This window comes from Arvicanthis niloticus, chromosome 22, assembly GCF_011762505.2.
Source record: "Arvicanthis niloticus isolate mArvNil1 chromosome 22, mArvNil1.pat.X, whole genome shotgun sequence".
NCBI lineage: Eukaryota > Metazoa > Chordata > Mammalia > Rodentia > Muridae > Arvicanthis > Arvicanthis niloticus.
Window position 1 is genome coordinate 38,478,478 of NC_133429.1, and position 16,805 is coordinate 38,495,282.

Consider the following 16,805-nt stretch of genomic DNA (forward strand, 5'->3'; position numbering starts at 1 on the left):
TCCATTGTGGGTGGGGCTACCATGAGTAGGTGGTCCTGGATGCTTTAAGAAAGCAGGCTGAGCAAGCCATGTCCTCATGCCTGGGAGCATTGCTCATCCATGGCCTCTGCTTCAATCCCTGTCTCCTACCCTTCTCCTCTGAGAGGTCTGTTACCCAAGGGTTGTAAGATGAAATAAGTCTTTCCCTCCTCAAGTTGCTTTTGGTCATGATATTCTTTTTTTTGTTTTTGTTTTTTTGTTTTTTTTGTTTTTTGAGACAGTGTTTCTCTGTGTAGCCCTGGCTATCCTGGAGCTCACTCTGTAGACCAGGCTGGTCTCGAACTCAGAAATCCGCCTGCCTCTGCCTCCTAAGTGCTGGGATTAAAGGCGTGTGCCACCACTGCCCGGCTGCTTTTGGTCATGATATTCTATCACAGTGATAGAAGCTCTAACTAAGATACTTATATTGATGTGTTTATATAAAGATAAAGAGGGGGGATATGTTTTTATGGAAAAAGGGGGTGTCTCAGTGGGCCCATGTGGAGGTATCCCTTCCCCCTGAGGGACCAGCCATACAACGGTATAGTATAGAGTTTATTCAGAGCATGGGGAGGGGAGTTGAGTAGAGGCAGAGAAAGGCAGAGAGAGAAAGAGAGTAGAGAAGTAGAGACTGGCCATGAGCACGTGGAGAGAGGGGGGAAGAAAATGGGGAGAGAGGGGGAAGGGAATGGGGAGAGAGCAGAGAGCAAGAAGGCAAGAGCAAAAGCAAGAGTGAGGAGGGGGCACGCAGCCCCATTTATGGTGAGTTGGGCACAGCTGGCTGTTGCCAGGTAACTGTGGGGAGGAGCTTAGACAAAATGCTAACATATATGTTCATAGTAATAGTTGTCATTAATTAGGCACTGATTCAATTCTAGCGCTGATGATAAAGTAGTATATTAATATAAAATTTTCATGGTAGCTCAAACTTACTTTTAATGTTATCATCTGCCACTATTCTCTGGGTAAGAAACCGTGTGAGAAAGATTCTGAACCCTACGTGTGCTCAGCAAGATGGTCACTGGAACCAGTTCACGCCTGCCTGACTTTGCGGCCCACCAGACCGTAGTATGCTAAGAGGTCATATCTATCAGAAATCTTCCAACTGGCTCAGTTCCATACTAGAACTCATAAAACTGTGATCTGAATTATATTCTGCTTCAAATATCATCAGTAACTGGCCTGGTTAGCTTTCACTGTCAACTCGACACAGCCTAGAGTCACCTGAGAAGGGAGTCTCATTTAAAGAATCTCCCAGGCAGATTGGGGGCGGGGGGAGGGGGGGCAGGGAGGGAATTGTCTTGATTGTTAATTAATGTAGAAGGTCCAAGTCCAATGTAAACCACGCCATTGTCTTGGTGGGTGGCCCTGGGCTGTGTAAGACAGGTAGCTAAGCCGGGATGCATGCAGAAACTAAAATTTCTCTTCAAGTTCCTGCTTATCTTCCTGTCCTGACTTCCCTCAAGAGTGCACTGTGGGGGCTGGAGAGATGGCTCAGTGGTTAGGAGCACTGACTGCTCTTCCAGAGGTCCTGAGTTCAATTCCCAGCAGCCACATGGTGGCTCACAGACGTCTGTAATGGGATCCGATGCCCTCTTCTGGTGTGTCTGAAGACACAGCTACAGTGTACTCATATAAATAAATATAACACATATAAAAATATAAATAAATAAATAAATAAATAAATAAATAAATAAATATTAAAAATAAAAGAGTGGACTGTGCCCAAGGGGGCAGGGGGCAGGGGGCAGGGGGCAGGGGGCAGGGGGCAGGGGGCAGGGGGCAGGGGGCAGGGGGCAGGGGGCAGGGGGCAGGGGGCAGGGGGCAGGGGGCAGGGGGCACGGGGCACGGGGCACGGGGCACGGGGCACGGGGCACGGGGCACGGGGCACGGGGCACGGACCAGGGGGAAAATGTAAGGCAATTCAAACCTTTCTTCTCTTAAGTTGCATCTGATTAGAGTGTTTTATCATAGCAATAGAAATGAACTAGAAAAACAAAACACCATTGGGTCCTATTGCTTACTATTTATTGGAAAACCCAAACTTTTATTGTCATTGATTTTTAAATAGCAGGCATCTTTCATTGGCTCCCAAAGAATAACGAGCATCCGAGATCCCTTCTTTTTAAGTTAGTGATCAAGTATTACGTATCACAGTCGTAACAGGGTATTGAGTGCCAATGTTAACTCTTTGGAGGGCTGGACAGAAACAAATCTCTGGGGCTGAATGACATCCCAGATGGCTTTGGGGGAACGAGGGATGCACGGGTGGCTGGGTGCTTACCATCCTTGCCAGCAACCCACTGCTGGTGCTACAAGGGCCTTCAGCCTTTGAGTTTCTCTCCTCTGGAGGCTTTCTCAGGGCGGTTCCTTAAACTTTTATGAAACAAAGTATCATGTGATCCTGCCACGCCCAGTGCACAAGTCTCCAGATCTCTGTGAGTTCAAGGTCAACCTGATATACATAGTAGGTTCTAGGCCAGCCAGGGCTACAGAGTGAGACCCTGATTCAAAAACAAAACAAAATGCCAAAACATAATCCAAGATGTATGGTGAAGGAAAAAAAAAATATGTCCTCCCTTCTTTTCTCGATTGTTCCTTCCTTCCTTCCTTCCTTCCTTCCTTCCTTCCTTCCTTTCTTTCTTCCTTCCTTCTTCCCTCCCTTCTTTCCTTCTTGATATATAAAAGGAAAAAAGGAGAGTAGAGATTGATCATGACTGCTGATGGGACCCCACACAGAGTGGCAGGCCTGACCCCACATACCCTAGACCTGAGAGAACAGTTATGTATTCCTAGCAGCTTAGCTGGGTAGGAAGAGCGGCAGATGTCAGTTTCTCCTTTACTGTTGCATTCTGGGACAGTGTAGCAACCTAACACTCACAGTCTGAGTCTGTGGGATAATAAGCCCCAAGCTTGGGAGACTCCAGCGTCTCCTCTGGTGATGAGGGTCCTAGCTTTGTGGACTTCACCTCTTCTTCCATCTCTGCAGTCACTCAGAGGTGGGGCTGCCTGGCCTCATCCCCGCTGGGACTAGACGCTAGAATGCAAGCTTTGGCGTTTCAGGCAGATGACGGGTGGAACTTTGGACTCCAGCCTTTACCTCCACCTCAGTGTTCTCTCAGGATCCCGGCCAAATGGCCCCTCCCTGCTGGAAGCCAACCCTCACCCTGGGAGGTCTGCCAGCAGCTAGTATTCCTAAATTAACCTTTGCTTCCCACTGCAGGATAAACCTGAAGACCTCTGAAGACCGGCTCGAATGGAGGCTACTATGTCAAAATATGTCTGGCTGCGTCTTTGCCAACCCAGCAGCTGCCTTGCTCACAGTGCATGTCTGTTGAGGAAAAGACTTTGATTAAACCAAAAGCTGTCGTCGTGTAGCATGGCCATCCTAACAATTCTTGGTAGTTCTGCCATACCCGAACAGGATCCCGTGAACTCCCTGACATTTCTGCGTTTTAGAGTCTTTTCCTCTAACAGTTGGGTCTGCCTCAGCCACTTGCACTTCCAATCACACCGTGGTCTGTTATTACTAATAGTCACTAACCTTTGTTAGCTCAGTTTTACTCCCTACCTCTTCTTGGCGTCTTCCTAACTTCAATCTCAATAATGCTTTGACCTTAGCCTTCCCATCGACGGTAGTGCCGTCTCCCATTCCTTTGGCTCTTTTCTAGCCTTGCTTTAAAAACTCTGCAGTCATGGTCATCACTCCTGGGGGGAGGGGGGAGTATTTCTCCTTTGCTTCCCTCTCTCCACTTGCATTCTCTTGGCAACACCAAGCCTACGGATGCAGAGCTGACACAGTATGGAAGGACGGTGATTGCCAGAGAGGAAAGATCTGAAGTTAAGTTGTGGTGTTTCCATATGTAATCCCAGCACAAGGGGCTGGCAGAGACAGGAGGATCCCAGCTCTCTCTAGCTAGTGAGTCCAGATGCAGTGAGAGAGCTAGTCTCATAAATGAGCGACTGAAGGAGACACCTGACCTCCACAAACACACAGGCACAGACACACACATATACACAAGCACAGACACATGGACACACGCACACATGTAGGGCAGTGGGCTATGAGAAGCAGCTGGGTGTTTGGTTGAGCATGAGTTTCGAACCCTGGAACCTTTATCAGACGGCAGGAGTTCAGCTCTGCTCCCAGGCCCTGGTTCTTTTCACTTAGCTTCAGTCCTCCAACAACCCCTCCCACAGAGAGGTTTATGACCATCAATCACGAGGAACAGTCCCTCAGGCTCTCCCACATGCAGATGAGGTATCTCCAAGCTCTCAGGTCAAGCCAATAGACATTATCTGCTGTCAGACCCTAACCCACCCCAAAACTGTATATAAGGGCTCTATTTAGGGGAAGTAAGGCGTGAGCTCAAGAATCATCCTGGTGTCCGAGAGTTTTTGTCACAAGAGCTGTAACACTTGGGGAGAGCTCTGCTCTCTGGGAACCTGCCTGGGACACCAAGCTGCCTCCTTGCCAGCTAGCCAGCTCCTAATCAGCCCAGCCCAAGCCTGTTCTGGCTCAGTGCGCAGAGACAGGGGCAACACCTGGGAGAGACCAGTCATCGAGAAGGCGCCAGAGGCAGCAGCAGGGGCAGGCAATCTCCCTTCCTGCTAGCACTCTGTGTCCTTTGGCCTCAACCTCCAGCATCAGGCCGGGCCGGAGACCTACAGACAGTGGAGAAGCAGGCCAGAGGCAGCACCGAGACAGTAGCGAGCCCTCCCTGCTCTCACCCTGTCCCCAGTCGGGGGAGATCGTTGTGGGACACCCTCCAGAACAAGGGACCACACACACACATATATACACAGGTACACACATGCATGCACACACACATATATACATAGGTACATACACACACGCAAACACACACACAGGCACATACACATGCAAACATACACACAGAGACACAGACACATACAGACACACGCACATGCACACACACACATGCAAACATACAGAGACACAGACACATATAGACACACACACATGCACACACACACACAGAGAAAAACACAGACACACAGGCACAGACACATACATACACATGTGAACATACACACACAGAGACACAGACATAGACACACAGGTACAGACACAGACTGTGCACATGCACACACATACAACACACACAAACACACACAGACACATGCACCCATACACACATGCACGACATTGAAGAGGAGAAGGAGAGACGAGGAACAGATCCTGGGTAGACCTATGCCTCTCCTACTGGTGCCCAGCTTCTGGCTGAAGGAAAACATCCAACTCTCTGGTTGTCTCCACTCTGAATTCACGGCTGTAAACACCAAATAGCAAGTTCATTGTATTTTTTCTTGTTTATTTATCACTATACTTTCCTACACTACTAATTTCCCCTTCTCCTCTTACCGCATGTTCTCAGTAAACCTCTGTCCTCATGCTTGACCCCAGACAGACGGCCTCCTCTCCTAATCCCTTAAAAAGCATTCAGGGGAACATGTCTTCACTTCTCCCCCTTGGGGGCTCTCCACAGCAGTATCTGCACTCATATTCCCTGCCTCCTACTAGAGATGAGCAGTGGGCCCATGGTCCTTAATTAAGCATCTTATCACCGCAACAAAACACTACGATCAAAAGCAACTTGGAGATAAAAAGATTTACTCTAACTTTATGACCCAATCCCACTCTGAAGGGAAGCTGAGGCAGGAACTGAAGCAGAGGCAGTGGAGGAACACTGCTTAGTTAGGCCTTGCCCTCAGCTGCTTACTGTGGTGGTTTGAATAAGAATCCCCCCCCCCCCCCTATATTTGAAACCTTAGTCAGTAGGGAGTGGAACTCTTTGATAGGATTACAGGGATTAGGAGGCGTGGCCTTGTTGGAGGAAGTATGTCAGTGGGAGTGAGCTTTGAGGTTTTCAAAAGCCTACACAAACACCTGAGTTTTTCTCTTTCCCTTTCTCAGCCTATGGATCAGGGTGTGGCTCTCAGCTACTGTACCATCACCCCCTATGCTCCCCACTGTGATGATAATGGACTAAACATCTGAAACTGAAAGCAAGCCCCCAATTAAATGCTTTTTTGTATAAGAGCTGCCTTGGTGATGGTGTCTCTTCACAGTCAAAGAGCAGTGACTAAGACACTTGCTTACCCTGCTTTCTTATAGCACCAGTGATCACCAGCCCAGAGGTGGCACTGAAAAGGTCAGCTTAGAGACTTTGGAAAATTCCACCAGACCCCCTCCCCTTCCAGAAGGGAGGAGTCCTTAGAGCACATAGGCACCACTCCCCTCCAGAAGGGAGAGGCTGAATTACATCCCTCAGGAAGACCACATGTGTGTGTGTGTGGGGGGGGGGGGTGACCCTTGGCCACCTGCAGATAAGGGAAGCCCCAGAGCAGTAAAAGTCACACTATTCTGCCAATCACATTGAGCCTAATGGCTGCTGCTCTGAAAAGTGTATAAAAAATGTGCTACCTCTCCTTCGAGTACAGGATGACCCCAACGCGTTAGAAGAATAAATTCCTCTTGCTTTTACATCAATCCTTCCCTGACTCCATGATGTTCACTCAGGGGGTTCCCAGTAAGCTAAGGCTCATGGAGTCTTGCTTTACAATGGTCTGAGCTCACTCATATCCATCACCAATCAGAAAAATGCCCTACAGGGTTGCTTACAGGCCATCTTATGAAGGGATTTCTACACAAATGATAGACTGTTTTCTCTAGGTAACAATTCTGGTTTCTCAGTCATCTGTCCTGAGAATTCTGCTCATACCCTCCAACTTCCAACTTCTATGTCTCCAATTCAGCAAGAAAACTGTGTTCTACCTGGGCACCCCATCCTTAACACTTTCCCATGGTCCAGAAGGGGCACATAGAAAAGAAGGCAAGGTGGATTGTGCAGTCATTTCATGCTCCTTCCATGGATCACAGCTCTGAGTTGCATGCTGTCGAAAGACCATTTACTTTTTTGGGGGGGGGGGGTTGGAGACAGGGTTTCTCTGTGTAGCCCTGGCTGTCCTGGAACTCACTCTGTAGACCAAGCTGGCCTTGAACTCAGAAATCCGCCTGCCTCTGACTCTGAAGTGCTGGGATTAAAGGCGTGTGCCACCACTGCCTGGTGGAAGACCATATAATTGTTCTTATGATTATGCATTAAGCCTTGTGGGTTTTCTATGAATTACGTGTGCCATCCACACTATCCATAGATCATAATTTCACATTTCTTTTCAAAATCAATCATTTTTGTTTTCATGTATAAACCCCATGAAGGTAGAGTTTTACCTCTTTTATACACCTACTATGTCCCTAGTGCCAACTGGTCTGACAGATGATAGACAATATAAATTTGTCAACTAAATTAATACAGTGTAATAACTAAGAGGGATTGTCTGGGCTTGAGTGCTGACTCTGTTACTTGGTAGATGTGTTACCACTCATCTGAATTAAATTCCCTTGGCTTCAGTTTCCCTTCTCATCAGTGAGGTGGTACTGGAACATTAACTATCCATGAAGCTGTAAAGATTACATGAGAAAAGCAGCTAAAAAGAATTTAATGGAGGACCTGGTACCTCGCTGGTTCTTCTGCTTTTTACTCAGACCACCACATGCAAAGTTTATTTCAGAATAAGAGCGATATTAAAAATTGGCAAGTTTAACTCTTAATGGTGCCAAGAGAACCTTCATTTCTGGATTGTCAAATCTATCATTTCCACAGCTGTAGGAACTTTGCCTTTCCAAATAGCACACATGGTTTCCCACAGTCCTCTCTGGAGAGGACTTTCATCTCACTAGTGAATGCCTTTGGAGCATCTTCAGAACTCCTCCCCCAAGTGAGAGAGGATACAGACAAAGCACACATTGCACAGGTTTGTGAGCAAGATATGGTAGATAGCTTGTGATCTTCCACTTGCTAGTACTGTCTGTCCTCTCAGATGGCTGTCCCAAATGTCTCTAGATTTGCTTATTTCTAAGTATTTTTGTCTGCATGTCTGTATGTGCACCTTGTACGTGCCTGCTGGCCACAAAGGACAGGATAACATATCGGGTCCTCCAGAACTGGGGCTACAGATGGTGCTGCTAACCAAACCCAGGTCCTCTGTAAGACCAGCATGGACGCTTGACTGTTGAGCCATTTCTCCAACCTTTAAAGATTGTTTCTACCACTTAACAGAATAACAGGCTCAAACATGGAACATCCGTCTTTACTGACTCATAGATTATGAGCTAATGTCTATGAATTTCTGCCTCGTCCACTGCTTCCTGTTTTGTTGGTGAATGGAATTATTTGACTCAGGTTCGATATAGGACACTTGACCACTTACGCTTACAATTTATGTTGTAGGTAGAAAAAGAATCTCCGACAGAGGGCCGGCACATGTAATTTAAACTTTAACATGTTTTTCTCTGTGTAAATAGCGTAGCTTCAGTACTCATCAGGCAGCCATTTGACATCCAACGTTCAGATTTCAGGCTAGTATAGTCATCGGGCCACTTAGTCAGACGCAATGGTTATAGAAATCATGTTTGTGGGAAGCGGCTCCGCTCTCACCATTACAAAGTGGCACTTGGCATAGGCATTGCTTGAGAGAAAAGACACCTCCATATATGGAGTTGTATGTGCTGAGAGGTGTGGTTACCCGATCACCCCACCTCGCATCATTGAGAGTGGCCAATCAGCAGTGACTTCGTGGCAGCTGCTGATAGGATCAAGGCAATGCTTATAAGGGGCTGTGGGAGCTGGGGAGGGGAACAAAACAAGAGAAGAGAAAGAGAGAGAGAGGAAGCATGCTGTACAGGGATAGCTGAATAAACCGCTTGAAGAAGAACACGGTTGCCTTATTCCGTGGGTCGGATGTGGGTAGCAACACGTTATCTTAAAAACATGGTTCCTGACATATTTTTATATTTACAATTAATTCTCTTGTCTAATTGCTACAAATGGTAGAGCTGCTTGTCAGGTGCCACCACGTCCAATAGAAATGCTTGTAGAAGTCATTGTGACATGCCAACATTGAGGCTCAGTGATAACGTATATACTATACAAGAGCCTAAGTTCTGCTGTCATGATGACAAAACCTTTTTTTCCCCACTGGTAAGCACAATGTTAGCTATTGGTTTGAGATCCAGCTCTTGAAAACAAGCTAAGAATATTTCATATCTATAGAGATAATCACATCATGGAGGTCTTGATTCGGAACATGGATATGATTGGTTCAGACACCTTTCACAGTCTATTGAGGTTTATAATAGAATGAATCACATCAATTTGGTATTAATACTGAAAATTATTTTACTTGGGCATTAGGAATAAGAACTTATATTCTGAAATGTAGTCTTATTGCAAAACCCACAATTTCTATTCATTCAATTTCTTTACAATAATAAACTCTCACAAATATGTCGCCCTCTAACTGCTCACATGAACATCCATGCACTTTCTGAGCTCTGATGGTGCTGATTGCTTTAACCATGTAACTAATTTCATCTGTTTTCATAAGCACGCCTTTGCATCCTCTGTTTCCTGACTCTCTCAGAATTGTCTTGGAGTTCATTCTTGTTATAGCTCCGTCCTAACTTCTGCTGTGGCAAGACCTTCCTCGGGTGGTACTGTGTTTGAATTCCCTGTCTCTGGGGTCCAGACTGTAGGGCCACCCTGTGGGGTATGGAATCACCTGGGGCTACCACAAAAAGCACAGAAGTTTAAGGATTAACATTTTCAGTAAACAGAGGAGATTAAGAATTTTTCTTGATTTAACTTTAGTAAGTAAAGGGCTGAGAAACACTTAAAGAAACGTTCAAAGTCCTTAGTCGGCATGGAAATGTAAATCAAAACAACTCTGAGGTTTCATCTTACCCCCATCAGCAGAATGACTAAGATTAAAAAAAAAAAAAAAAAACACTCAAGATGGGGATGTGGAGCAAAAGGAACACTCCTCCATTGCTGGGAGAAGTGCAGACTTGTACAATCGCTTTCGAAATCAGTTTGGCAGTTTCTCAGGAAATTGGGAATAGTTTCTATCTTAAGACACAGTTACACCACCCCTGGACATATACCTAAAAGATGCCCCACTACACCACAGGGACACTTGCTCAACTATGTTCATTGCAGCTTTATTCATAATCGTCAGAAACTGGAAATAACCTAGATGTCCCTCAACTGAAGGATGGATAAAGAAAATGTGGTACATTTACACAATGGAATACTATTTAGCTATTAAAAATCAAGACATCATGAATTTTGCAGGCAAAAAGGAGGGAGAGAGGAAGGGAATGGGGTTTTCAGGATTAGGTGTGGGGAAGGACAGAAGATGGCCAGAGAGCCATGAGAATGAATGGAAATTTGGAACTGACAGGGGTGAGGAGGTGGAGGCCATCTCCAGGATGAGACAGAGACCTGGGATAAGGGAGGTACCCAAGAATCAATGGGAGTGACCTTAGCTGTGGGGATATGGAACCTGAAAAGTCACCTCCTATAGCCAGACAGGAACTTCATTGGAGCGATAGAGACACCAACTCACCCACAAAACTTTCAACCCAAAATCTATCCTGTCTACAAGAAATACAGGCACAGGAGACGGAGATGAGACTGAGGAAATGGTCAGCTGGCCCAAATCGAGACCCATCCCATGGGCAAGCACCAGTCCTTAACACTATTAATGCTGCTGTGTTATGCTTGCAGACAGGAGCATGCTGTCCTCTGAGAGGCTCCATCCAGCAGCTGACTCAGACAGAGGTGTTCACCCACAGTCAAACAGTGGATGGAGCTTGGGGACTCTTCTGGAAGAATAGGAGGAAGGATTGCAGGGGGAAGGCCTAAAGGGGATAGGAACTCCACAGGAAGACCAACAGAGTCAACTAACCTGAACCCTTAGAACTCAGAGTCTGAACAAGCAACCAAAGAACACACATGAGCTAGAACTAGGCTTCCCCACCCATAAGTAGCCGATGAGCAGCTTGGTCTTCATGGGTCCCGAACAACTGGACGGGGAGGTGGGGTGGGAGGGTGAAGGGGCAGGGAGAGAATAACCCAAAAGCTGTTGGCGGAACACAGGATATGTTCTTCTAGTTGGGCTGCCTTGTCTGGCCTCAGTGGGAGAGGAAATGCCTAGGGGAAAGTCCAATCTTCATCAGGATATCTCTAACCAGCAATCTAGCAATAGCAAAAGCAGCAAACACAACAGAGGTGGAACAAGCAGCAGCAGGGACCAGCAGCAGCGACCACCACCACCAGCAGCAGCAGCAGCAGCAGCAGCAGCAGCAGCAGCAGCAGCAGCAGCAGCAGCAGCAGCAGCAGCAGCAGGGACCAGCAGCAGCAAGGGCAGTGCCAGGGGAATAGCAGCTGCCTCAGGCCCTCTCGGAGCTCTGACCTTTATACCCTCCCAAGAGTCCCCAGACTTCCAACTATCTTCAGCTGTCAAAAATCACGCCCCACTCAGAGCATGAAACAAATCATGGTTAGCAGCTGTGGACAATCTGAAGGAGCCCTCTACCCCACACCTAAGATTAAAACAGAAACACAGTCACATAAGTGGGTTTTTTAAGAAACCAAAATTCTCACTACATCCATCTTTACCTCTCTTTCTCTTTCTTTCTGAGCAGGTCTCACCGTGTAGCCCAGGCCAACTTCAAACCTGAGATTCTCATCTCTAGACTCTGAGTGCTGGATTATTGTAAGTGGGTGCTATCACATACAGTTCTCTGAAAATAATTTCTATCCTTTTCTTTCTTTTTTTCTTTCTTTCTTTTTTTTAAGAAAGCAACTTTCAGTGAAAAGTTTTAAGACATTATTCTGCTCTTTTCTGGCTTTCTGACTTTACAAGGATGTATGTTTCTATTAGAGGGAGACTTGGTCCTTTCATTCTGGAATGGGTTCTTTGGCTCTGAATTCTCTATTGGAGCAAGTCATTTTTAAAGAATCAATCGGAAAAAACAAAACCCTCAGAATTAATTGAATGACATAAGGCAACACGGTCTAATGATAAGTTTGAGGACTGTCTAAATTGTCCATAGCTACGATGACTACTTTAATCATTGTTGCTATAAATAATCAAGTCGTACATCATTAAACAACTTTTTATGAAGTTCAGATGAGTGTCGCAAACACTCTCACACAACATAATGCAAAGATCCTCTAACTTGATACTTATGTGCTAGGAGTGACAGCAGGAAGATATTTTAAAGGTCTTGTCTTTACACAAGTAGGCCGATATGCTTCTCTAAGAGCTGCAATGGTGCCTGTCCAGCAAAACCACCACAATCCACGACACACATAACGGAGGGTTCTGAGTCGGAGCTGAGGCGTTTTGGGCTGCCTTCAGCGGTGTGACATTCTACACCGTGCAAGGTACACAACCCACACTGAGTGTCCAGAACTAAGGCTGCAGGGAGGTCACATGGCACAACAGGAGCAAACGCTGTCATGAACGCCCAGATTCATTATGCACTTAAGTAGAATAAAATTTTGGTTATTGTACATTCAGGAAACTTTTACTTGTTCAGTTACTTAGCTGTGTGATGGGGTCATGACCCAGGGTTTAAGAAACTGAGTGTTAGAGTGATAATCCTTCTCTTACTTTTTTTTCTCTTACTTCTCTTTTCTTACTCTCCTTTCTTCCCTCTTGAGAAAAATACTACCTGGCTGGTGAGTTTGATGAGAAGAAATGAGGCCTCCTTGGGTACACACACCCGACTATTTCTCTTATTTGCATGCAGGCTGTCCAGAGAGGCACACACTGCAGTTTGTTCTCTGCTATATTTAGGGGCATGTTCTAAGGAAAGGCTAGTGCTTGTTCATCCTGCTTGAGACTGTGTGTACGTTGCCTGATTAAGGGGGTTGTGTTAAGAATTTCACTATAGCCGGGCGGTGGTGGTGCTCGCCTTTAATCCCAGCACTTGGGAGGCAGAGGCAGGCGGATTTCTGAGTTCGAGGCCAGCCTGGTCTACAGAGTGAGTTCCAGGACAGCCCGGGCTACACAGAGAAACCCTGTCTCGAAAAACAAAAAAAACAAAAAAACAAAAAAAAAACAAAACAAAACAAAAAAAGAATTTCACTATAACTAAGCCTTTGATTAACATTTTTAAAAAGTGTATAAAAGCAAAAAGGAAAAGGGGGAATGGGATAGGGGTTTTCTGGGGGGGGCAATGGGGAAAGGGGATGGCATATGAGATGTAAATAAAATATCCAATAAAAAAAAGAATTTCGCTATAACTACATATGCCTTCTAACCCGTGTTCAGTAACATGGGTGATATCTGTGTCTAAAAGATCTATGTCTCCCTCTCACTGGCCTTGAAACAGGGAAATAAATACAGTTGTTACTGTCCTCCAAAATCCCAGGATATATGTTATTATTCACAGTGTGTATGTGTGAGTGTGTGCGAAAGAGAAAGAGAGAGAGAGAGGGAGAAAGAGGGAGAGAGGAAGAAAGAGGGAGAGAGGGAGAGGGAGAGGGAGAGGGAGAGAGAGAGGGAGAGAGAGAAAGAATATATATTTGTTTATACAAAACTATAAATTGTTTCAAGACTTTTTTTCAAGAATTTTTCTGGGTAGCCCTGGCTGTACTGGAACATACTCTGTAGTAGACCAGGCTAGCCAAGAACTCAAAGAGATCACCTGCCTCTGCTCCCCAAGTGTTGGGATTCAAGAATTTAAGAACAACTTTGATACCCCCTTTTTTCATCTTTAATTCATATGACTTTGAAACCCACATCAGTTGTAAAATTATACTATTCTGTTCCCAGCAAGAACTGCAGGGGTAAATCTCATGAGGGTCTGTGTTCTCACAGCCTTGCTGAGTGGGTCTTGTCATGAGTGACATGGAACATATATCAGAAGGGGTTCCCCTTGGATGAAGGAGACAATCAACTCACTGCCCTTGTGAGACAATCACTTATTTTTAAAGTAATAGCTGTGCCCATCACTAAGCCAAGCAAGGCTGCAGCCCACTCATCATTTAAGAAACCGTGTTTGTCAACAATGCTTTACTTTCTTGGTTTGACAAATCTGCTTTTGTAACAGACCATCCCAATCCATATTCCAAATAGCCATCCCATAATATTGGAAGAAATAAAAACTACTGTCACTTCTTTGCTCCTTTTTACTCATCTATTTACTAACTCTGCTGGGCCAAGATTTTACACTATTCAACTAAGAGAGTGAAAGACTAGTGTAGTTCAATTATTGATTACATTCAATTATTGAATCCATTCAATTATTGATTACATCCAGTAAGGATTTAAAATGGATTCAAATCCTATTTTTATTGGCACATCGTGATTACATGTATCAACAGGGTACAGTATAGTATTTCAATATATTCATATAATAGCTAATGACTAGGTCTGGGTAACTGGCAGAACCATCGCCTCAAATGTTGATTTACCTTTGTAAATGAATTGCTGTCACTATGGTTATCCTATGGCACTGATAACATGCTATAGAACTTTGGCTGCTGCCTCTACTCAGGCTCAGCCCGGTACCAGTTAGTAATCCTCTCTGTCCTTTCCAGTGACACCCAAACCTGCCCAGGCTCTGGTAACCGCTATCCTAGTTTTTGCTTCTCTGCGATCGGCTTTTTAGCATCCATGTTTAAATGAAAGTATTTGTCTTTCTATTACCGACCTTTGGCTCCATGTTGCTGCCCAGACAGCATGTCACTCCTTTATGATCAAATACTATTCCTTTGTGCATAAACTGGCTTTCCCTTTGTCCATTTCCTGGTGGACACTTAGGTTGTCCTGGGTACCATGAATAGTTCTGCAGTAAACATATGGTGAATATTTCTCATGCACTCATCAGTTACTTCTTTAGATGTGCACTGGGTAGTGGGACCCGCTGGTGTAAGGATGGTACTTGTTTATTTCCACTAACAACTGTTAGTGTGTGAGATCCCTTTTATCTCCTCCCACCACCAATGTTCGTTCTTTTTTGTCGTTCTTTTTTGTCCCTTAACTAAGGTAATGTGACATTTCATTGTGAGTTTGATTTGCTTGTGGGTACATTTTCATGTAAGTGGCCATTTGTATTTTGTTCTTATGAAAACTGTCTCATTTCATATTTTTAATTGAAGGGGTTTAGTTTTTGCTACTTTTTCAATTCTAAGGTTCCCCTTCTTCCTCTTCTTCTTCATCATCATCATCATTTCTATTTCTCTCAAACTTTCTATTTAGTATCTGTTTTTGAGCGCGCTCATAATTGCCAGCTAAAGCAATTTCCTGAAGGCTGCTTTAAATTCCTGTCAGATGTTGACTTTTGCTAACAGCCTTTTCATTCATTCTTTTTTTTTTTTTTTTTTTTCCTCTGTGTAGCCCTGGCTGTCCTGGAACTCACTCTGTAGACCAGGCTAGCCTCGAACTCAGAAATCCGCCTGCCTCTGCCTCCCAAGTGCTGGGATTAAAGGCGTGCGCCACCACTGCCCGGCGCTAACAGCCTTTTCTAACCCACGTTTCTATCTTCCCGGTTCTTGGTATAAGTGACTTCCGGCATATGTGACAAGCAGAGTACATGCCGTAAGCCTCAACTTCCTCCAGCATCTCCCGCGCAGGCCATCATCCTGTTTAGCTTGCATTTGTTAAACGTGGCTATACAGTACCTCACACATGAAAAAGTTCTGTCCTGACATGACTTCATTTTCTATACAAAGTACCCCTTTCAGAAGCCCCGCATAACTTAGCTAATGCCATTGTCCACTTCAAAATCTGACACCGGTGTTGGTTTACTCTCCCTAACTTTTGCCTTCTCATCTTTTATGATCCACAGACATTTTCTATTTCTTCCGTTTCTCCTCTGCCACCAAGGGCTTCCCGGAGTCAGTTTACCCTCCCCCCCACCCAGCTCGGCTAGATTTTTCAGATAGATTACAGACACCTCGCTGCTTTCTGAGGTATGAAGGCTCACGGAGCCTTGTAGCTTTGACTCTCCAAGCGTGCGCCTAGGTGCTTCTCCTGGTGGAGCATCTTACTTGCTGGGGGTCAGGGGGTAGGGAGGAAGGGGTGCCCATATTCACTTAAGCAAGGGCTGCTCCCCCGCAGCTTGTTCAGACTACACCTCGGGTGAAAGATGATGACTAAGTACTGGGCAGCCTCCTGCCGTGAGCGTTGCTGAAATGATGAACTGGCAACCCAAGAAATAAGATCAAAGCTAGCTTCACAGGAAGACTACGCTGCCGAGAAGTGCCCGCGGCTTAGGAATGAGGGCCAAGAGTGAGAAAGGCCAAAGGTCTGCTCACAAACTCCGCGCATGCCCCCCAAAGATCTGCGACAGTATTAGAAAGATAAACGAGCCCCCTTCTAGCTAACAGGTGAGAACACCTGGACCCGGTGGGAGGGAAAAGCAACCTGTGACTGCTGTAGGTGGGAGAAGAGAAATCAGAAAACAACTTAAGCTTGGGAGAGGAGATGTTAGACACGAAGTGGTAAGAACAGCAGACAGTCCAGAGGCCAATGACACTGCTTCCTTCTTCAATTTAAAGGGAAAAGGAAGTTACCCAAAGATGCTGTTTGCTTGACGCGTAAAAATGGCACAGAACAAGAATTATAAGAGTACTGTATATTTATTTTAGTTATTTTAAAAATTGAACGAAGTGATACATTCATCATCTCAGAAAAGAGATAATGTAGTTGTGTTCTCAGTAAGAAATCTCTATTCTCTCTCTCTCTCTCTCTCTCTCTCTCTCTCTCTCTCTCTCTCTCTCTCTCTCTCTCTCTCTGCCCATGATACACTTTTCTGTTTGTAGTCCATGAAAATCCTTTCTGTCTTCAAACTGACTAGTGGAGCCCTCAGAGTGAACACATGGCCTCCATAGGGAAGGGAGGCC